The sequence below is a fragment of the Paroedura picta genome, chromosome 3, assembly GCF_049243985.1.
Source record: "Paroedura picta isolate Pp20150507F chromosome 3, Ppicta_v3.0, whole genome shotgun sequence".
NCBI lineage: Eukaryota > Metazoa > Chordata > Lepidosauria > Squamata > Gekkonidae > Paroedura > Paroedura picta.
In genome coordinates, this window is record NC_135371.1 from 138,853,470 (window position 1) to 138,874,193 (window position 20,724).

The following is a 20,724-nucleotide window of genomic DNA, read 5'->3' on the forward strand; positions in this document are numbered from 1 at the left end:
AAATTGACCCAATCACCAGCAAACTATAACACTGTCACCCAATATGTTCCACTCATCTGTTATGACGTTCTTTATCTATGACTGTTATATTTCTTTGTTTCAAAGGGTTACAAATGTTTAATGTATTGTCATGTTTCTCTGTTCTGTGTATACCTCCCCAAGACGTCACAGTGAGGGGCAGTATATAAGATGAATGAATAAATAAAAGAATAATTCTATGAGGTAGGTTAGGCTGCAAGTGTGCAACTGGCCCAGGTCACTGACAAGCTTTCATGGCAGAGTATGGATTTGAACCTGGTTCTCCCATGTCCCGGTCTAATACTCTAACTCAGTGGTCCCCAACCTTTTTATCACCGGGGACCGGTCAACGCTTGACAATTTTACTGAGGCCCGGGGAGGGGGGTAGTCTTTTGCCGAGGAACGTCACGGCCGCCTGAGCCCCTGTTCCACTTGCTTTCCCGCCAGTGCCCCTAACTTCCTGCTGCCTGCTGGGGGGCGCTGCTAGTAGCAGCTGTGCAGTGCCATGCCGAGGGGGAGCCCCAGCCATGGCGGGCGCTGGAGAGCACCAAAGGTGAGAGTGGCAGGGTAGCCCCCGAGGCAGCAGCTGGGGAGGAGGACGAGGAGGAGCTGTGGCCCGGTACCAACTGATCCACGGACCGGTACCGGTCCCCGGACCGGGGGTTGGGGACCACTGCTCTAACTTCTACAACAGACTGGTTCTCAAATAAGAGATGCTACAGGCATACATGCTTTGCAAAACTCAGAGGGATCTTCTCCTTTGGTATTTTGGAATACCAAGCAGACTACTGAATTGCACGCAGGTTTCTTCTTTGGGTCATGGAAAGCTGCATTTTCCTGCAACCCTTGTTTGATTCTGCAATGTCATGATGAGGTTACCCATTTGCCCAGTACAACAAGGCAGTGCCACTCTTTTGATAAATATTTTTAATTAAAAAAAATGAAAACAATATATGAGATTAAAAATGGAAGGGCTATGTAACGAATCATATATATACTAGCATTATATACACTGTCATATATAATAACATGTGCATGATATTTCTCATCATGTTCTGGCCCTCTGATTGGCCCTCAGGGCGGGCCTTCCCCCCCCCCCCCCCGGGCCACTCACAGGAGCTGGCGTGCCATCAGGAAGCTCAGCTGGGGCTCTAATTTGCTGTTCCCCACTGAGGCCCACGCGGAGCCAGGTCCATTTTCCAACAAATGCACTGGTTACCAGTTGAATCCCGGATCAGGCTTAAGGTTCTGGTAAACACCTGCAAGTCTATACGTGGTCTGGGCCCAGTGTACTTGAATGGTCGCCTCTCTGCTTACGTCCCTCAAAGAGCTTTGCACTCCACCACCTCCAACTGGCTAGTGGTCCCTGGCCTCAAAGAAGTCTGCTTGACCTCAACCAGGGCCAGAGCCTTCTCTGTCCTGGCCCCCCACCCGGTGGAATGAGCTCCCAGAGGAGCTCAGGGTCCTAACGGAACTAGAACAATTCTGCAGAGCCTACAAAAGAGAGCAGGGCCTGCAGAGAATACAAATGGCTGTTCAGCGGGCAGGGCAGGAGGACCATGGGCTCCTGGCCCCGCATGGAGTCTTGGAGTGCAGGGAGTAGGGCACACTGTTCAGGTTGGGCAAACACGCTTCCTCACTCGGACCCTTCCTGCCCAGCCATAGAATCCCCGTCTTTGAAGGATTCAGCTTCAAATGAGTCTGCTTGAGCCGTCTCACCACTGCTTCCAGGCAGCTGACTAATGCTTCGGGGGAAGAATCAGGCAGCCATCCATCAGAAGGAAGATTTTAATTTTAATATATTCTAGATTTCCCCATGAATTTCCATCCAATATATTTTTGCTTTGTTACAAGTCCAACACATAAAAGGTTCCATCTATATCTTGATATTACCAACATTTTCCTTTATAATTTTGTCTATTTTTAATATCCTTTGGAGTAATATACAATCTGAAAAACATTTTGTACCAATTTTCTCTTAATAGCTGATTGGCTGTACACAATTTCTTTTTCCTATAGCTGTTCCCATTGATGCATAGGTATTTGCTCTCTAAAATTCTGTGCCCATTTAATCATACATTTTTTCATTTGTTCCTCTGGATCTGGCTGATGTAATAACTTATATATCCATCATAATAAATTATTTTGTTTTGTAATATGCTGTTTGAATTTAGTCATCTCTCGTAAAGCTTTACCTTCTGCGTTGGTGATCTTTCATCTTGAAACTGATCAAATAATAATTTCTTCATCTCTAATATTTTGCCAGGACTTGCCAATTCCAACTGTATAACATTCTGGCACATTTTATCTTGCCAGGACTTGCCAATTCCAATTGTCTAACAATTTGGCACCCTCCCTCAAGGGCAGTAAGAGACTGAACTACCCTAAATAATTGAGAGGGGCATGAGCTCATGGACACGACAAAGGCTGCATAAAACTTCCATTTAGCAGTTTTCACCACCATCTCATACATATGCGATAAGATAACAAAATCAGAATCCAGTAGCATCTTTAAGACTAACAAAGATTAAAGGTGCTACTGGACTCTGATTTTGTTGTGCAACTTCAGACCAACACAGCTACCTATTTAAATATATGCGGTAAGATGCTCTCATGCCTTCATTGCAAGATTTCCTCCACATCTTAATATATATATTACTTCAAAGCCTATTCCTAAGAATGGGCCTTGAAAGAGTTCCCTCCCCTGGCCCCCGGCCAGGCAGCTTAATGTGGCTTTGGGCCGCAGCTCACAGCTGGATCAAGTGGCGCGGGCAGGGGCTGGCCACCTCATTAGCAGGCCTGGGACAGTTAGCAAACCAGGAGGTCCTCATTAGCAGGCCCTGCTTAGCAGGCCAAGAGGCCCTCGTTAGCAGGCCCAGCCTAGTAGGCCCAGCAGCCCTAGTTAGCAGGCCTCCACCAGCAGCCTCCACCAGTAGGCCCAGCAGCCCTCCACCATGACCCTTTGCCCAGGGCCCACTCCCCTTACCTGCTGCTGTCTCCAGGCACTGAGGCGTATCTGAGAGCAAAGAGGCTCGAGTCCAGGGACAGAGGGCAGGAGCTGCAGGGGCAGGACCTGGCCCTATTCCAACTTGAACAGCTGGACACGTTCCACCCCCCAGGCTGTTTCACAAATATAAGGAGGAACCATGGATAAGAATATATATAAAGATCCTTGGAGTATCAAGGGACTAGTCTGAGGCAAGGGCAGAGAGGACATTGGGGAGCAATGTCATCAATGGCAGGAGAAAGATGGATATGCCAGTCCTCCACCAAATCTGCTAATGACTCGCTGGAAGGCATTGGGACCTGTGCAGAGCATTCAGGAATCCCTCTGAATCCATAAGTTGCCATGGGCAGGCTAAAATACATCCACTGCCCAAACAGGGTGGGGGTGGGATTCAAATTCATGCCTTCAGGCCATGGTGGTCTGACCATGGGAAGGGGTCAACTGCCATCAGATCCGCCTCTATCCCCATGCCGAAGATCAGGTCAAGGGTGTGGCCAGCCTGACGGGTGGGATCAGCAACAAATCCCGAGAACCTCAGTGTCACCATGTCAACACAAGGTCTGACCCTTATCCTGGAGACGGCAACTCCACATGGACACTGAAGTCCCCCAAGACCAAAAACTTGGGGAACTGCACTGTCCAGGTTGTCACCGCCTCCTGTAGGCCCAACAGGGCAGCTGGTGGTGCACTGGGTGGACAGTACACGAACCAAATTGCCAGTTCTCAACTGAGCCCCATCCTAGTCTGACACATTCCACCCCTGGGATCAATGGGGCGGGAAGAGCCCTGTACGTAAAATCATCCCAGACCACTATCGCCACCCCCAATCACCCCACCAGAGTCCCAGGACAAATGAAGGAGCAGGAACCCAGATGGAGCAAGATCTTTCAAGTCTTGCCTTCTTTCACTGAGGTCTCGGTTATTCACGCCAGGTTGACCCTGTACCCTGCGAAGTACTTGCACCGGGTCAAGGTCTTGTTGTTAATCGATCTGGTGTTGCACAGCATCAGTGTCTGCGCCATGCTAGCCTTCTCCCCAATGTGTTTCACGATGGGATGGAGATTAGAAAGGTTGCAACCATTCCCATATCTCCCAGCCCTTCTACTGTCCAGTCTTCTCCCACTGATAGCAGGTAGCTATATATAACAATGACAGCTGTGGTGGCTACATGATTGTTAACAGGGTGGCCACTACTGCAGCTGTTGCTGGAAGCAAAAGACTCAGGATAGTAGTAATAGAACCTTCTTGTTCAGAACCTTCGCATTTTGCTAGTCTTCCACCATGCCCACTTCCTAGTCAGCATTTGAAGAAGAAACCTAGCCAGGCCGACAGCCAGGGCAGTGGAATGGTTCATAGCAGCAGACACGAATATGGAGAACTGTGTTTGGTTCTCCAATCCTCCATATGAAGCCTGCTGTGTGACCTTGAGCCAATCAGTTTTCTCAGAACTCTCTCAGCCCCACCTATCTCACAAGGTGTCTGTTGTGGGGAGAGCAAGGCAAGGCAGATGTAAGTTGCTTTGAGACTCCTTAGGGTAGAGAAAATGAGGTACAAAAACCTACTCTTCTTTTTCTTCTACAGATACAAAATTACCCAAGTTTGAGGAAGCTTTTCTGACAGGATTTCTGGGACTTTTAAACAGCTGTGTGGCAGGCAGATATAATTCTCACTATCTGTTAAATTTCTGCCTGTGACACAGTAATAAAAAGTACAGTGCCTTGCTGGAAGAAAGAAAAAGTCCAAGGTATGGCTATGGCTGAGCCTGCAGATATTGGCCATGTGCTAGCTATGGGCAATGAGCCTGGGCCTTTTCGCTGACACCCCTAGGTATTTGATGTGGGCGAGTGCCTGGTGAGGCACTCAGCCAAGAAGCAGGAAGTACTCACTGTAAGCCAGCCCACGTTCCCTGGCTAATCCTGTTGGGATGCCTTAGCAATGAGTGTGGGGATGTGGTTACAAGGGCAGGGCCAAGGCCACTCCCCACAGCTGGGATGAAGAGACGTTTGGGAAGTCCCTTTCTGGACATTGTGCAGGGCTAGGTCAGAACTGGGGTGGGGGAGAGAACATCCATGCTGGGCTTTGAAAACCTATCATCTCAGGTTCTCCTGTGAGCTGAACACTGCTTAGTTAGGACTGAGGAGATTTCTGTGAGCTTGCAGAATTTGCGATCCAACCCAGGTTGCCAGTCCAGAGGCCTAAGGGTATTTACAATGACTAGAAATAAGCAGCTCTTTCTTCCTTTGGAAATCTGTCTCCATGAGGGCTGCATATGCTATTCTTTTTATACTGGTGTGGTGGTTAAGCGCAGCGGCTTCTATCATGGAGAGCCGAGTATGATTCCCCACTCTTCCACATGCAGCCACCTGGGTGACCTTGGGCTAGTCACAGTCCTGTTAGAGCGGTTCTATCAGAGCTCTCTCAGCCTCACCCTACCTCACAGGGTATCTGTTGTGGGGAGAGGAAGGGAATTATAAGCTGCTTTGAGACTTTGGGTAGTGAAAAGTGGGATATAAAACTAACTCTGGCCAGACTGACATGGATTCTGAGATTTTGGGGGGAGGGCATGGGATTGGGATCACTGTGGCAAGCAGGTAGTTGTGCATTTCCTGCATACTGCAGGAGTTTAGACTAGATGACCCTGGAGGTCCCTTCCAAACTCTATGATTCTAACAGTTCACTGAATACATGTTACTGGAACTAACTAAATGACCCACAAATGTGAGCTTTTTGAGATCTCTGGAACAATTATTCAGACTGGAATGTTACAATTAAAAAATTAAAAATAAAAGGGGTTTTAGAGGGGAAAACATCTCATGTTTTTATGTTAAATCCTATTCAAGCGTGCATTGTGTGTTAATACAGAACAGACTGAAACAGTGGCAGTTTGAAGTTACACTTCATTTTTTTCCCCAGCAAGAGGCAATAATGGCTTTGGTAAGTCGGTTTCTATACATTTCCCGTCTAAAATGGGATCTAAGCCTTCCTTGGGTAACCCCCAGGAATGAACTGATCTGGCCTAGTAGGAGCAGAGTTAGTGGTTCCTGTGAGGTTGACAGAAATAATAACTGAAAAAATTAATTTTAAAAGACACTGCCGAACAAAAGGACCAGAAATCTTTACACCCAAACCACCACAGAATATCTAAATACTTCAGATATCTTTTAAATATCTGAAGCTTATTCTGCTATTCCTAGTCAGAGTTACCAATTTCTAAACCCACTGACTTTGATGGACTTGGAAAGGTATAATGGTGCTTAAGATTTCTTCTGTGATGCTGTATACACTTTCTGCAACGCATCTTGCTTGGTGATGTGGTCAGTATGTGGGGAGAGCTTCTTAATTACACACGGCTCAGCATACTGGAAGACCAACAATAGTTTCAGATGTTCTTAAAACTGGGGCTAAGGCGTGTGATGGAGAGAAAGTATTAGTTAGTCGCTTTCATCTTACCCTGCTGTGAAATGCAGCATTAGCTCTCCATCACATGCCTCCCACTATGCAGGCTGAGTTTCAAATAGTGTGGGAAGAGGAAGCACAGCCCACTTGTGCTTCCTCCCTCTCCTCATCTGCTTATTAAAACATCTGAAGCTGTTTCCCATTCATGAAACTGATAAATAGACCCACCCCACACACATACCTCATTGTATCCCAGGACACTTTCAAGGGATAGTATTTGTTCTTGCTATTTATTTGATGTGTGCCCTGCTGTTCCCCTAGGAGCTCAGGACAACTTATGTGGTTCTCCCTTTTCTGCTTTATTCTCACATCAAAGTTATGAGGTAGGTGATGTTGAGAGACCCAGTGTGGTACGATAGGGTGGAGATCTTTATGTGGTCCTTGGCCGCTATTAAGAACGATGCCATTACTGGCTTGCCATAATAGGCCCCAGTCACTGGTAAAATCTAGTTCAAACAAAAGCATTGATCCTCGTTGGGAAAATTAAAATGTCAGCCCTCATTGTATGACTTAATATGGTATGCTCAATAGCATAGCAAGTAGAATGTTATTTACTTAATTTTTAATGCCAGATGCTTCTTAATTTCCTCACCTTTGAATTCTGTTTATGCCACAGTTTATGTCACAGCTGGATCAGTGAAGATCAGAAATATTGTCCTCTGGTGTCCCCTGGAATTCTGGCCTCAGCTGACAAGTAGCTTTGTGCCGCTTGGGGGGAGGGTGAAATTTTGGCATTGAAGCCAGCTGCCTCCTTTGCCTTTGCAGCTGGGATGACCCTAGAACAATCCATAGTTTAATTTAGCAGTACCAAACTTACTTACTTCTCTAGAACTTGGGATACAGTATCCTAAAGGGCCCATGAGTACATCCATGTATAACCATCTTCTGAGAAAGACTTCATGGCCTCCGACAGAACTATAGACCAGAGGGCTACAACTGTCTACTGCTGCTAACCTCCAGGTATGTGTGCATGCATATTGGAATTAATTTGATCTCCAGACTACATACATTGTTTGTTTATTAATCTAACACATTTATTACACTTCTGAAGAAACATGGCTGCTTTGGAAGTTGGACTGCATGGCATTATAAGGCCAGACCGAGAAGAAAGGGCCAGTCCAGGAAACACGCCTTGCCAGGCTAGATGAAGTGCAACTTACTTCTGCACAATTAGCCAGGAACCTGGGAGAGATTTTTGATGCCTCCTTAATGATGGAGCCTCAAATCCATCATCCAGCTGGTGTTTTTCCACCTGTGCCAAACAAAACAACTAACACCCTACTTGGCCCTGGAAAACCTGGCCATGATGATCCATGCCACAGTCACCTCCGGGCTTGATTATTGTAACGTGCTATATGTGGGCCTTTCCTTGACACAGCTCCAGAAACTACAGCTGTTTCAGAACACAGCTGCCCAGGTTCTGATGCAAAGTCCGGGGACAGCCCATATAAGACCAGTCCTACGGTAGCTGCACTGGCTCCCAATTGAGTTTCAGATCCCATTCAGGGTCTTGGTATTAATGTCCCCCAGAGAGTGCTATGGTCAGCCAAAACCAAACATCTTAGGGTCCTCAGCTTGGCCTCCTAACTGGCGGAATGAGCTCCCAGGAGAGATCAGGGCCCTGATGGAACTTGCTAAGTTCTGCAGGACCTGCAAGACGGAGCTCTTCTGCCAGGTTTATGGCTGAGGTCAGCAGAAATACATCTAAGACAGCTGATCAGCCCCCCCCCCCCAATCACTGGAAGAAATTATTTAGTATTATGTTTTTATTGTCTAATTTTATGTAACCAATATTCTCGGACCCCATGTTGTATGTCACCCCAAGAAGGCCAGTCCAAGAGGGGCGGTATAAAAGTGAATGAACGAATCTGTCTATTGAGTTTCTTTCCCTCCCTAAACCTAAGGTTCCCAACTCTGAGAAACACCTGGAAATTTGGGGGTGGAACCTAGGAATGGAGGAGTATGGGGGAACAGTGGGGTATAATGATGCACAGTTTCCCCCCTGAAGCTACCATTTTCTCCAAGGGAACAAATCTCTGTAGATCAGCAGTAAGTCTGGGAGATCACCAGGTCCCAACTGAAGGCTGGCAGCCTAACCTAAATCCCACTCTCCAAATCCCTGCCCTCAAATCTCCAGGTATTTCCCAACTCAGAGTTGGTAGCCCTATGTCAAACGAACATGATGCCCCACGTGGGCCTGCATCTTCCACCCTTGGTTTTCCAACCAGACACCTAACCCTACATCATGCTGTGTTTTATCGCCCCTCTCCAGAACAACTGATCAAGCTGTCTCAAGCAACCCAGTCTGAAGCAGCTGACATTCACAGAAGCCTCACAATTTCACTCACTGCCCCCTGGCCCCTCAGCCCATGCAACATTTCATGTCTGTCAGCTCCCCGTTCAACTGGTCAGTACTGTTCTAGACAGCTGGGCTGCTATGTTTCCTTTAGCTCCCTTCCTACTGGCTCCTTCCCTTCCAGCTGTTCAATACAGGCAGATCTCAGGATTGCAGAACCTAAATCTCCCCCGGCCCTTGCATCAGGCCACACAGACCTTGATGCCATCTCAGTCAAAAACAGTTGCCCTTTTAGGCTGAACTCCCAAGGAGACCGGATAAATGGGATGGAGAGGAACAGTTGGGCCTGATGTGGGGGCAGTCGATGTGTCCAGACCAAGCCTGTTTGAGAAGCTGCGGTGCGGCCTCTTGGCTTGCCTCTTCCTGGGAACAGAGCCCCCTGCCTCGGCTCTCACACACTTGCCAGCATTTCCCAGCCTCTGAGTCACAAGCTGCTGGCAGCTTCTGTTCCCCTGACTCTGCAGCTGATCAGCTCCTTGCCAGCTTCCCACCCCCTCCCTCGGACAGCCAAACCTCTTGCACTCCACATGAAGGCCCTGGCTCCCATGAACTGCAAAGCCAGCCCTGGGCAGCTCCTGTCTCCCAAGCAGCAAAAGGAGAAAAAAAATTACAGCAAAAGAGGATATGCCTCTGAGTAGGGAAGAGAAGCCCCTGCCCCAGTTGTGAATGAATGGGAGCCACATAGAGGCATATATGGAGGTAACTCAAACAGAATGCTATGTATGAGATGATGATGAAGAAGAGTTGGTTCTTATATGCTGCTTTATTACTCTACCCGAAGGAGGCTCAAAGTGGCTTACAGTCGCCTTCCCTTTCCTCTCCCCACGAAAGACACCCTGTGAGGCTGAGAGAGCCCTGATATCACTGCTCAGTCAGAACAGCTTTATCAGTGCCATGGTGAGCCTGAGGCCACCCAGCTGGCTGCATGTGGAGGAGTGGGGAATCAAACCCAGCTGGCCAGATTAGAAGTCCGCACTCCTACCCACTACACCAAGCTGGCTCTCTAAAGGACCAGATACAGACTTGTGTTATGAAGGAGGGTTGAACCAGATCCTTTTTTTCTTTTAAGGGTGCTACTGCTGATCTAGAGATGGTGAAAGCCAATCCCACCACCATATACACACATTGTCAGCCTCCCTCTCCCAAAATATGCACATTTATGCGGGGGATAGCGCAGGACCAGTTGGTTTATAAGTCTGCAAGTTGCAAAATAGGTGTGCTGATGCAGCAGGCAGGATATAGCAAGGAGGAACCCCTTACGTTGTGGCATACAGTGGCTGACTGAATCATGTCCCTTGGCAAGTGGTAGCGAGAAGCTGGAAAGGAATGGAGAAGGTTCAGGGCCTCGGGCAGGTAGCAACTGCCAGATATCGGCAGACATACATGGTCATAGGGACAGCAAGTAGGGCGGCTGCAATGATTTTGTCATGCTCCCACTAGGCCAGTTCAGCTGTAAAGCGAGCCTGCTGCTGTTAGCCCAAAGCCAGGCCACAACCTATGCACATAAAAGATTGGCTGTTTCTTGAGGAATGTATTATGAGTCTGTTTTTCTGATGTAGATTCATTGATTGACCTCGGGAACAGGCTCAGCCTCAACTTTCCCCATTCTCAGTTTGGGGACTTTATAACAAGTCCTGCCAGTGATTCTTTCCTTGCTGTGTTCAGGGAACTTCTCTGTAGTGGCATACTGACATTATGAAACTAACTTCCAAAGAGATGAAAGGGGTACCTTCACTGGCTGCTTTTCAAAAGGCTTGCAAGACAGTTTTGTTCCATAGGGTGTTTCCAGGTTAAGTGCTGTTGTTAATGAAAAGTAAATGCAATTCAGATGTTAATGCCATTGGGGTCAAAGTTTATTACTAAGTATTTATTGCTAAGTATTACATGTTTATATTTTGAAGTGTTATTTTTAATTACAAGTTACCTTTCTGCGTAGAAAAAAGCAGGACACTTTAAATAAATGCATAAATGCATAAATAATTCAAACAACCTGCAACTCACAGTTATCACGTCTGGTTAAATTGTCTTTTAAAGGTGCAAGAGCAGCACCCTGGCAGTACTGCAGCACACAGGGTGTACAACTTCTTTACTAGTTCCTGTGCCTTTAACTACAGCTTGCTTTGCAGACATCAGCAGATGACAACTTTAATCTAGTCCAGTAAAAAATCTTTATCAGCTTATTTCTCCTGACCAAGTTATTGATAAAGGCCAACAACCAGGTGGATTTTTTTTTTTTTGCTGGCAATCTTCTGTTGAGCGTTCAAGGTCTAGAAAGGATTTACTTTGCTTATAAAACCTGCCTGAAATTATGAATTCACTCATTGCATGTGTATTTTAAAGGGGACCTGCTGAGCTTCTACTGGAACCTCAGTCTTTCCCCAGTTTCTGCTCACCCCACTTAACAGATCTGGTTCTTAACAATCAACTCACTCTGGAATTCAATACTTTAAGAACTGCAGTGTAAGCTGATGAAGTTGTGCATGCAGTTATACTTGTAAAGTTTGATTTATCAAATAGAACGCTAAAGTCCTGTCCAACAAAATTCTTGAAATTCAGTTTGTTTTATGTAACTGCTTTATGTCAAAATATGAACAGGAGAGGCGGAAGGTTGTTTGGAAGGTAGGGAACATTAATTTAAAAGGCCAAGAATGGCAGAGAGAGCAATATTTCCCATGTTCTTCCAATGCCTCTAACACTCTTGTGGCTCAACAAAAATCCAATAGCACCCACAAAGATTTATTCAAGGTATGAGCTTTCGAGTGCACGCACACTTCCTCAGACCAACACAGCTAGCCACTTGAATCAGTTTGGTGTAGTGGTTAGGAGTGCGGACTTCTAATCTGGTGAGCCGGATTTGATTCTGCACTCCCCCACATGCAACCAGCTGGGTGACCTTGGGCTTGTCAGGCAAACTCTTCTGACCGAGCAGGAATATCAGGGCTCTCTCAGCCTCACCTACCTCACAGGGTGTCTGTTGTGGGGAGAGGAAAGGGAAGGGGATTGTAGCCACTTTGAGACTCTTTCGGGTAGAGAAAAAGCAGCATACAAGAACCAACTCCTCCTCCTCCTCTTCCTCTTCCTCCTCAGCAAGCAAACTGTTAAAACTGGGAGGAATGCCATTCAACACTGTTGAAAAATTAGACTGTGCTTTTTTTCCTGGTTGTCATTAAGTGACAGGAAGAGAGTATTTCCACCTTGACGGAAAAACTTTCCCTTTAATACAGAAAATACCATAAACTACAGTGAGGAGAAGAGGGGAAATATTTCCTCCTTAAAAAGCTGTCATAAAGGCAGGAGTGCTCTTTGGCCAATAAGCGTCACTGAAAGAAGTGTGTGAGGCCAGTGTGTGCCTTCTTTGCACCACTCTGATGTACCCTGATCAGTTTATAAACTGAGAGATACGCGCAGTCTCAAGGCTGTATAGATCGCACATGATTTAGTGATGAAAAATTTGGAGCTTCTCCCTTCTTCCCTTGACATGCTCCAGAGGGGGGACCTCTTTATTGTAGCTTTCCTCTTCAAAGGAAGACAGTGCTATGTAGCCCTCAGGATGTGCAGTGAGGAGTACGGATGTTGCAAAAAATGCTTAATGACAATTATTCTATGCATTGAACAACAAACTTTCAACTTGCTAGCTACTAAATAGTCTGGTAATTTTCTGAAGGCAGGAGAAAAATCTCTCCCCAACACCATTTTCATTCCCATGTGGAAAGAAGTTCACCCAATAGCAGCCAAAATTAGGCTAATCACAAATTGTTGCAAAGATCAGGGAGATTCTTCACTTTAGGGCAGAGGAATAAGCATGACAGAAAAAAGGTATGCAGCCAACAGAAGTGCCAGCATCAGCCCACTGACCAGGCTGTAAGCAGCAGCCCAGTGGAAGTAGAGTGTCATCAGCTGTATTGGTTAGAATCTGAGACCTGATGGTAGAATCCAAACAAGGGAGCAACAGCTATTTCCCCAAAGCCAAAGGTGCTCTAGTCAGCTAGCACTGCTCCTTGGCTAGATTAAAGGCCAAATCTAATGTACTTGTTTTTTAAAGAACTGGGCCTGGGTTCCCTGCAGTCACCCACCAGCTGCAGTTAAACGTATTTTAAAACATAAAGGAAGATCCATTTGGGCTCAGAACTGTTGGAATTTTTGGACTTGGCTTGGTCCCGAGTCTCTCCAGAGAAATAGAGCTGCAGAGTGGCAGAATTTGAAAGTATGCAGTTATTAGTTACCTTTGGGGATGAGGCACAGATCCAGACTCATAGCTCTTTGAGTTTTAAAAGAGAGTATCTTTACTAGGGAAGATTATTTACAAACATATAGCATATTCATCTGCTTTAGTCTCCTTATTAAAGCAGAGTACAAAAACTTAAAAGATAGTTACAAAGATATCATATTGCAAGTCTCTTACAGCTAGGCTGCAGGCAGACTACATCTCAAAATGGAGAGAGAGTTGAGAGCCTAATGGTGGCTGCTCCTTGGTCCTGCAAATCACACACTGATCTGCTTTTCCTGAAGAAGCAGGAAGCGGGTGGAACCCACCTTAAACAAAGGAATCCCCAAAGCGTATGCTGTAGAATTCCCTGTAGCCTCTCCAATGACTCCTTGATGCCACCAGAGAGTACACAGGTACATCTCAGCTACTTAACAACAGCCCTTCAAGGCTGACTTCACCCAATTACTTCTGATTTCAATTCCAACCAAAATTCCACTGCGAAGGAAGAGCTCCTGCCTCCCCCCCAACAATTTCCAGCACCAAAACAGCAAGATCAGGGGTTATTTCCTCCCCCCTGCCCCCGTTCCACAATCACAGACATTCTACTCTTTAAGAACAACTACAGCTAGTTTGGCCCTAAGAATGGGAGGGAACTTCCTCTGGGCTATGTACAGTACATGGAAAAGACCTGTCGACAGGGCTCAAGAATGCTTATTGGACAGGCTTGTCATAGATACATCATGTGCTGACCACAAGTTGAGATCTTCTGTTGTGGATTAGTGAAGCCACTGGGAAAGCATTACACCAAACAAACATCCTTTGCTTCACTGATGGTCCACATTTTGATCAATACATTATACCTATCATGGGCTCATGGTTATATTAGCACTTCTCAGCATTTATCTGCCAAGGTGGCTATTATTTCCAGCTCTGAATTTCATATCTCACCAATGCCTCTCAGTTAAGTCTGTACAGGTTTCACCAAGCCCCAATCTCAACAGCAGTTCCTGGCTTATCATTGTTTCATGGCAGGAGTCTACAAATCCCATTTCTATTCACAGGCCATGTAGCCCTCAAGATAATGCTTCATGGGCTACCTGAAATCCTTCTGCTCTCCTATCTCTTGTGAGGAAAATGTGGCAATTACTGAAAGAAGAGATCACAAGCTATCTGGGAAGTTTCTAGGATTTGTGTGTGCAAAAATAATGTTAACTTTACTTGAGTTCCAGTACCTTCCTCACAAAACAGCAGTGTCTGCATTGTGTGTCATTGATTCTAATTTGAATCTAAGCTCACATAAAATTATCTAATTGGTCACAAATTGTTGACATCCAGGCTTAACAGATGTCCCTTATTTCAGAGGCAGCATACTTTACTGTCAATACCATTCTCCTATCCCAACTGAACTGAACACACCAAAAAAGAAATAAGATGTCTTTAATTCTAGACATCACGGCTTCATCATATTCTTTATTTTGACAACTTCAAATATGTCAGCTATATTAAGATTTCTGCCAAAAAGGGAATGGATATCACTACTGTGGTGAGGTCATTAATGAATGAGATGAGGTGGAGATTAAGCCCAGGTTGGCCCCATATTATCTAATTAACTATACCAACCCAAGAAGCATCACTTCAGGCAGTACATAACTACACACACATTTCCCACGGAGTTGGCTCTGGCTTTTACAGGCAGTTTGTTTTGATTACCACCAGGCTTTCTCAACCAGGGTTCGTGACAGCCCTGGAAGTGTTTCCTGAATAGGTGGGAGTTAATTATTTTAATATATATATTAAACATTTGTTAGAAATTTATTGGGTGATATGCCCATATATGGTCATGTTGACCACCCTCCGCAGAAAAAAAATGGCCAATGGTGGGCCTGGAGGGGGTGGGAAGGGGAAGAGTCCTAGGTGGGAAGCTAGGCTTCCCAACCATATTCTGTATGATTGAGACACTTCAGAGGTATCTTGAAGCCTGAAGAATGTTTCAGGGGTTTCTCAATGGTAAAAAAACTTGAGAAAGGCTGGATTACCACTGTTGCTATAATAGCAATATAGCTAACATATCTAAAGTTGTCAAAATAAAGAATATATTTTATTCTATTCTTATACCGGGCATCAGTAAGGCTCCAAACTCATCAGCCTGGGCCTCTCATTTCTCCAGTTGCCAACCCTTCTTTCAGTCAGCCAGCACATATCTCCCGCTTTCTGTGGGTCTCCTTCAAGGTACTCTAAAAGCAGAATTGGAACATAACACAGAGACAAACACAGCCACAGTCTCAAGTCTATGACATCAGTGACTCGTATACTTTGTGGGGATTTGGTGGAATTTATTCACAAATAATTTACCCTAGAGTCAACCATCCAACCTGGGCCATCCAGACCAAGAGGACTGATTGTCCAACACAGTCTGGGGCTCCTGCCATACAGAGCCAAGGAAGTCTTGTTGTCTAACACTTTGGGAATACCAGGCAAAGGAGAATGGCAATGTATATGATCTGTTCCTTTCCCTGGACTGTCTTTCCTAAGTACAAAATCAAAATTCTGGCATAAGAATAGTATATTCTGACTTCCAGGTCTATAGGCAGTTATACATGCAACTAGTTATTCTGGTCCTGTTACAAAGCCACTCACCTACAAGGGTGTGCAAGTATTCTACCATCAATATGCACTCATACAGATTTGGCACAATCGAACACCAGGAGGAAGGAGGGTATCTTTTTTGCTAAAGGTTTGAAATGAAGCTGCAGCCCTTTTGTGCTTCATCTAGCAACTAGGGATGTTATGTAAAACAACAAGAAGTCCAAAGGAAAGATGGCACCTAATAGTACAGTTTCTTGAGTTCCATCCACATACCTATGAATCACTTTGAACATTCAAAAGCACAATAAAATACTAAGTATGATACAGATTTATTAGTGACTAAACTCAAATGGCTTCAGTAGGGATGAGATGTTACAGGCAGGAGATCTATGGGTTGGGACTGAGTGACTCTGAGAAAGATCTGGCCCTGCCTGGGTTTGCGGTTCTTCACCAGTCTTGGCACCAAGGTAGGGGAGTGGGGGTGGTGATTCTAATCAGGGAGGCTTTCTCCTGCAGGGCTCTAATGGCACTGTTGATCATTGGGGTGGAGTGTGTCAGAGTGGGGTGATTTACCGTCCACCCAATGCTCCTCCAAATAGCCTGTTGAGCCTCCTGGAGGTGGTGATGGCCTGGGCTTTGCAGTAACCCAGGCTTTTAATCCTGGAGACTTCATTGTCCATGCTGATTTGCCACCCTCGGGGTCTGGTTCGGACCTGGTGTCAACCATAGCGGTGTAGGGTTCTCCCAATTTGTTATCCGACTCACCCATCAGCATGACCACACACTCAATTTGATCTTTGGTGATGGGGTAGATGTGGATCTGATGGCAGAGGATCTCATCCCATGGTCAGACCACTATGCCCTGAAGGCCTGGCTAAGGATACCACATGGCAATATCTAGCATGCCCCACTCTGTGGGGATGGGGGGAAGGACTATACCACCAATATTTTTAGCTTATGCTCTGTTGTTCTGTTATAGGATGGGTTTTTAATCATATTTTATTGGGGGGCGATTTATATCGTACCCTGCCACAAGTCCCCGGAGAATGGCAGGCTAAAAACCAAATAAATTAGACAGACAGACAGACAGACAGACAGACAGACAGACAGACACTGATAGAAGCTCAAGACTGACATATTGTATGTGTTTGGGGTCATGCATGTTTAAGTACAAGTGTGCGTCACAGACACATAAGGTTATTCCACTTAGATTCTAATTCATGCTCACATACTGGAAAGGCAGCAGGCTATTCAGTGGTTGGAAAGTTGTAGTTGAGCCAGAAGCTGAGCTTGACTTCCACAAAAAAGCCATGAGGGGAGGCCCCACCCAGCCCCAGCCTCTGGGGGCTGTGTGGGAAATGCTCAGACAAACAGCTGTGCAGCTCTCAGTCAGGATTCAGTGGCTAGAGAAGGAAGCCAAGTTTGGTGGGAGAGGGCAGCCAAAAGGAGCACTGCTGGGAAGAGGTGTGACCTGGCTCTAAATTAAACTACAAATACAATGGCCACCATCTTAGCCCACACCAGGAGACTGAAACAAAGCTATTCTAGCCTAAATTGAAGAGTCTTGACAGCTATGGGCAGATTCCCTGACCAGAATTACTACAGTTGATTCAACAATCTTGATTGAGGACCAAGCAGAGATGAAGTTTACTCTTCATATTTATATAAACTTGAAAGGTATTGGAGCTGAAGTCTGCCTTGGCATTATATTGTCAAAATAATATGGATTTACCCCCTTCAATATCAAGTGAAGGTAAAAGACATGCTATATATGTCCATGGACTACAATTACCATGAGCTCCTGCCAGCATACTGTAATCCATGGATATCTGGAGAGCCACAATTTGGCACCCCTATTTATATATGTTCAAGTGCACTATTTCAGTGCTAAACCTCAGCATTATTATTTTTATTTACTTTATTTACTTTGCCTTTTTCCCCAGTGAGGATCCAAAGTGGCTTCCATCATTCTCCTCTCTTCCATTTTATTCTCACAACTACCTATAAGATAGGCTAGGCTGAGAGTCTGTGACTGGTCCAAGATCACCCAGCAAGCCTCCATGTCAGACTGAGTGGCGAGTTCTTCTCCATGCCACCCCCACCTGGCCCTTGCATCCCAAAGCACCTCTGAGCCATGCAAAAGCAGTGAAGGAAGGAAAACCCAGCCATGATGTGGTGGAGTGCGAAGGGGGGGGCTGGTTTTTATTTTTGATCATAGCTTTATTTGGAGAGAAATAGCAGCCATGGTACAGTGAATTAAGAAGATGGGAGAGCTGGTTTTTATTTTTATTCACACTTCTATTGGAAAACAAATTGCAGCCATGATGTGGAGTGGTGAGGAGATGGGGCAGTTAGTTTTTATTTTTATTTGCATTATTATTTGAGGAGAAATTGCAGACAGGGATGGGGGCTGGATTTTATTTTTGTTAGCATATTTGTATTTGATTTTTCTATTTACATACTAAAATTAAAGCCCGTTGTAGCTGATACAACAGGCGCTAGCAGTGGGGAGGGGGGAATAGCAAAGAGAGAGGGAGGTAGAATGGAAGAGAGTGATTAAGATAGAGAAAGCTTGGCATTGGGAAGAGTAAGGGGAGGGGTGTTCTAGTCTGTAAGGACATGAAGTTGAATATGTGTGTTGTGTGGGGGTTGTGGTGGTGTGGTGACAAATGAGGGAGTGGGTATGGATATATGGGTGTCAAGAACCTGTGGTTTGGAATGTTCGTTGATTGTGGGAGAGGACTGACCTTTGGGAATTGTGGCCTAGTGGTTACAGATGAGCTTTCAAGAGCCATGTCTTCAGATATGTGAAGGGAAAATCAGACTGGAGACTCTTCTTAGGGGAGATTACATGGCAACCAATTCCTCCCAGTTCTTTCAGCCTCATTTCCCTTCGAATTAGGCCACAGACACCAAAATGTCCCCCTGCCCTAATCCACACAGGGTAGTCACAGTATACAGGTGTCCACTCTGCTCCTTCTGTCTCCATTATTTTTACTATTGATATAATGTTATGTGCCCACATGCTTCTTTCATTGTTGCCCCTTAGAAGAAGAGCTGGATTTTTGTACCCTGCTATTTACTACCAAAAGGAGTCCCAAAGTGATTTACCTTTTCCCTTCATCTCCCAACAATAGACAACCTGTGAGAGATGTGGGGCTGTGAGAGGTCTGAGCGAACTGGGTATGGACCACAGTGATCCAGCTGGCCTCAAGTGTCTCAAAGCAGTTTCCAATTGCTTTCCCTTTATCTCCCTATAACAGACACCCTGTGAGCGAGGTGGGGCTGAGAGCTCTGAGAGAACTGAGAATGGTCCACAGACACCCAGCAGTCCTCAGGTTCCTCAAAGAGTGAGAACTGGGAATGGTCCACAGTCACCCAGCAGGCCTCAGGTGTCTCAAAGCAGTTTAAAATCACATTCACTTCCTCTCCCCATAGCAGACTCCCTGTGGAGGTAGGGTAGAGAGAGCTCTGAGATAACCGGGAATGGCCCCCAACAGGCCTTAGGTTTCTCTAAGCAATTTAAAATCGCCTTCCCCTCCTCTCCCCATAAAAGGCACCCTGTGAGGGAGACTACTAGGGAGGGCGGCGAGCATAGGGGCCAACCCCTGATTGGCCAGTATTCAAGGCCAGATACCCCGGACATGCTCTTCCCACAGGGGTGTTCCAAATATATACAGGAACCATGGATAAGGATGGGAATGTGGCAAGGGCATGGCCAGTTGACATCACTTCTGTGGTATCTCAAAGCCTAAAAAGTATTTCAGGGATACCTCTACATTCAATAGATTAAAAAGGGCTGATCTAACCACTAGACCATGCCCCAGTTCAAATCAAGCCACTAATACACAATTCAGAATACATTTCATATATCAAAGAAGTGATGCATATATGTATCTTTCATATAGCATATTACCCAGAACTTACTAAATCCACCCACCTGCATGTCCTTGAATGTAATACCAGAAGCAATCAGTCATAATCACATCTGCAGTGTAATGGCCAGACTAGGATCTGGCATATCCAAATCTGAATCTCCACTCTGCCATGAAAGCATAAGAACAGTCACATGCCAGAAGCATAAAGCCAGAAGGACGTCCATTAATCGTAGACATAATCAAGCTCTGCTCACAATTGTGAACCAGGAAGGCATATATTTCTTGCATTACCTCTTTTGTTACAAAGTGGGAGATTCAGTTGACCAACCTCTTCAGTTATCTGGTCTGAGTTAACTTCCCCCAACTAATGTCCCACTCCAGGAGTTATTCAGCTTTTGTACAGAAGAAAGTATTCCTTCACCATCTTTTTGAGAAGCAAGACAGAGAACTGCTCAGAACAAGAACGAACCTCACCCAAAGGAGTATTAATGAGTAAGCCGCATGGTCAAAATGGCTCTGTTGGGCCCTGTTTCACTTAGCCCCTCAAACGCTGCTTCCTCTCTTCCAACAAGCCCATTAGTCCTAAGACATACCAAAATATGAGTCAGGGACTGACTCGGGCAGCCAATGTCAGTGGGTGGAAAGAAGCCAGTAACCTGGCTCCAGGGGCAGAGTTACTCAACTGTTTTGGTTTGGAAAAATTCTGAGAATGGAAGACGCTGGGGTAACAAGAAGGATCTGGAGAGTGTTTTAAAAACAGCCAGCATGACATCCGGTACAGGGCAACCCTGTGGGGATATACAAGATTTTCAGCGTGCCTAATTGAGCAGAATATAAAGGGTGCCCTGCTTGGGGTATCAGAGATGTATATTTAGCACAGATAGGATAGGAACTTCCTGATGATTTTCAAATTACTTCCTCGTGTCCCGATTGGCTCAACAGGAGACTTCCTGCTTTTTGAGCACACTTCTCTCTGCTTGCCTCCAGAACAGTTATTGAACAGAAGAATGACAGTAGACAACAGCAAGCTAGATGGTTAGGTCTCTGTCTCTTTCTATACATAGCTGTTTCTCTTTTGAAGAGAAATTATTTTATTCTTTAAGCAACCTGATGCTCTGTTCTCTTTGCATATTCAAACTCTGCCAAGAAACCCAAATGCAGCATGCATGGGGGACATCACTTAGTCCATAAGTAGGAATGGCAGATGTTATTTACA

General features: G+C 45.6%; 1 protein-coding gene across 9 annotated transcripts in view; it reads right to left on the reverse strand.

Annotated features, from left to right (window-relative positions):
* Positions 1-20,724, reverse strand: part of BAHCC1 (BAH domain and coiled-coil containing 1) — a 136,354-nt gene that overhangs the window by 61,650 nt on the left and 53,980 nt on the right. Inside the window, exon 2 of one of the 9 annotated variants that reach the window (XM_077328263.1) lies at positions 7,074-7,257. The exons of the other annotated variants lie outside the window; for them this stretch is intronic. The gene's annotated coding sequence lies outside the window, so the exon portion shown is untranslated. The remainder of the gene's footprint in view (positions 1-7,073; positions 7,258-20,724) is intronic. 9 annotated transcript variants of the gene reach the window in all.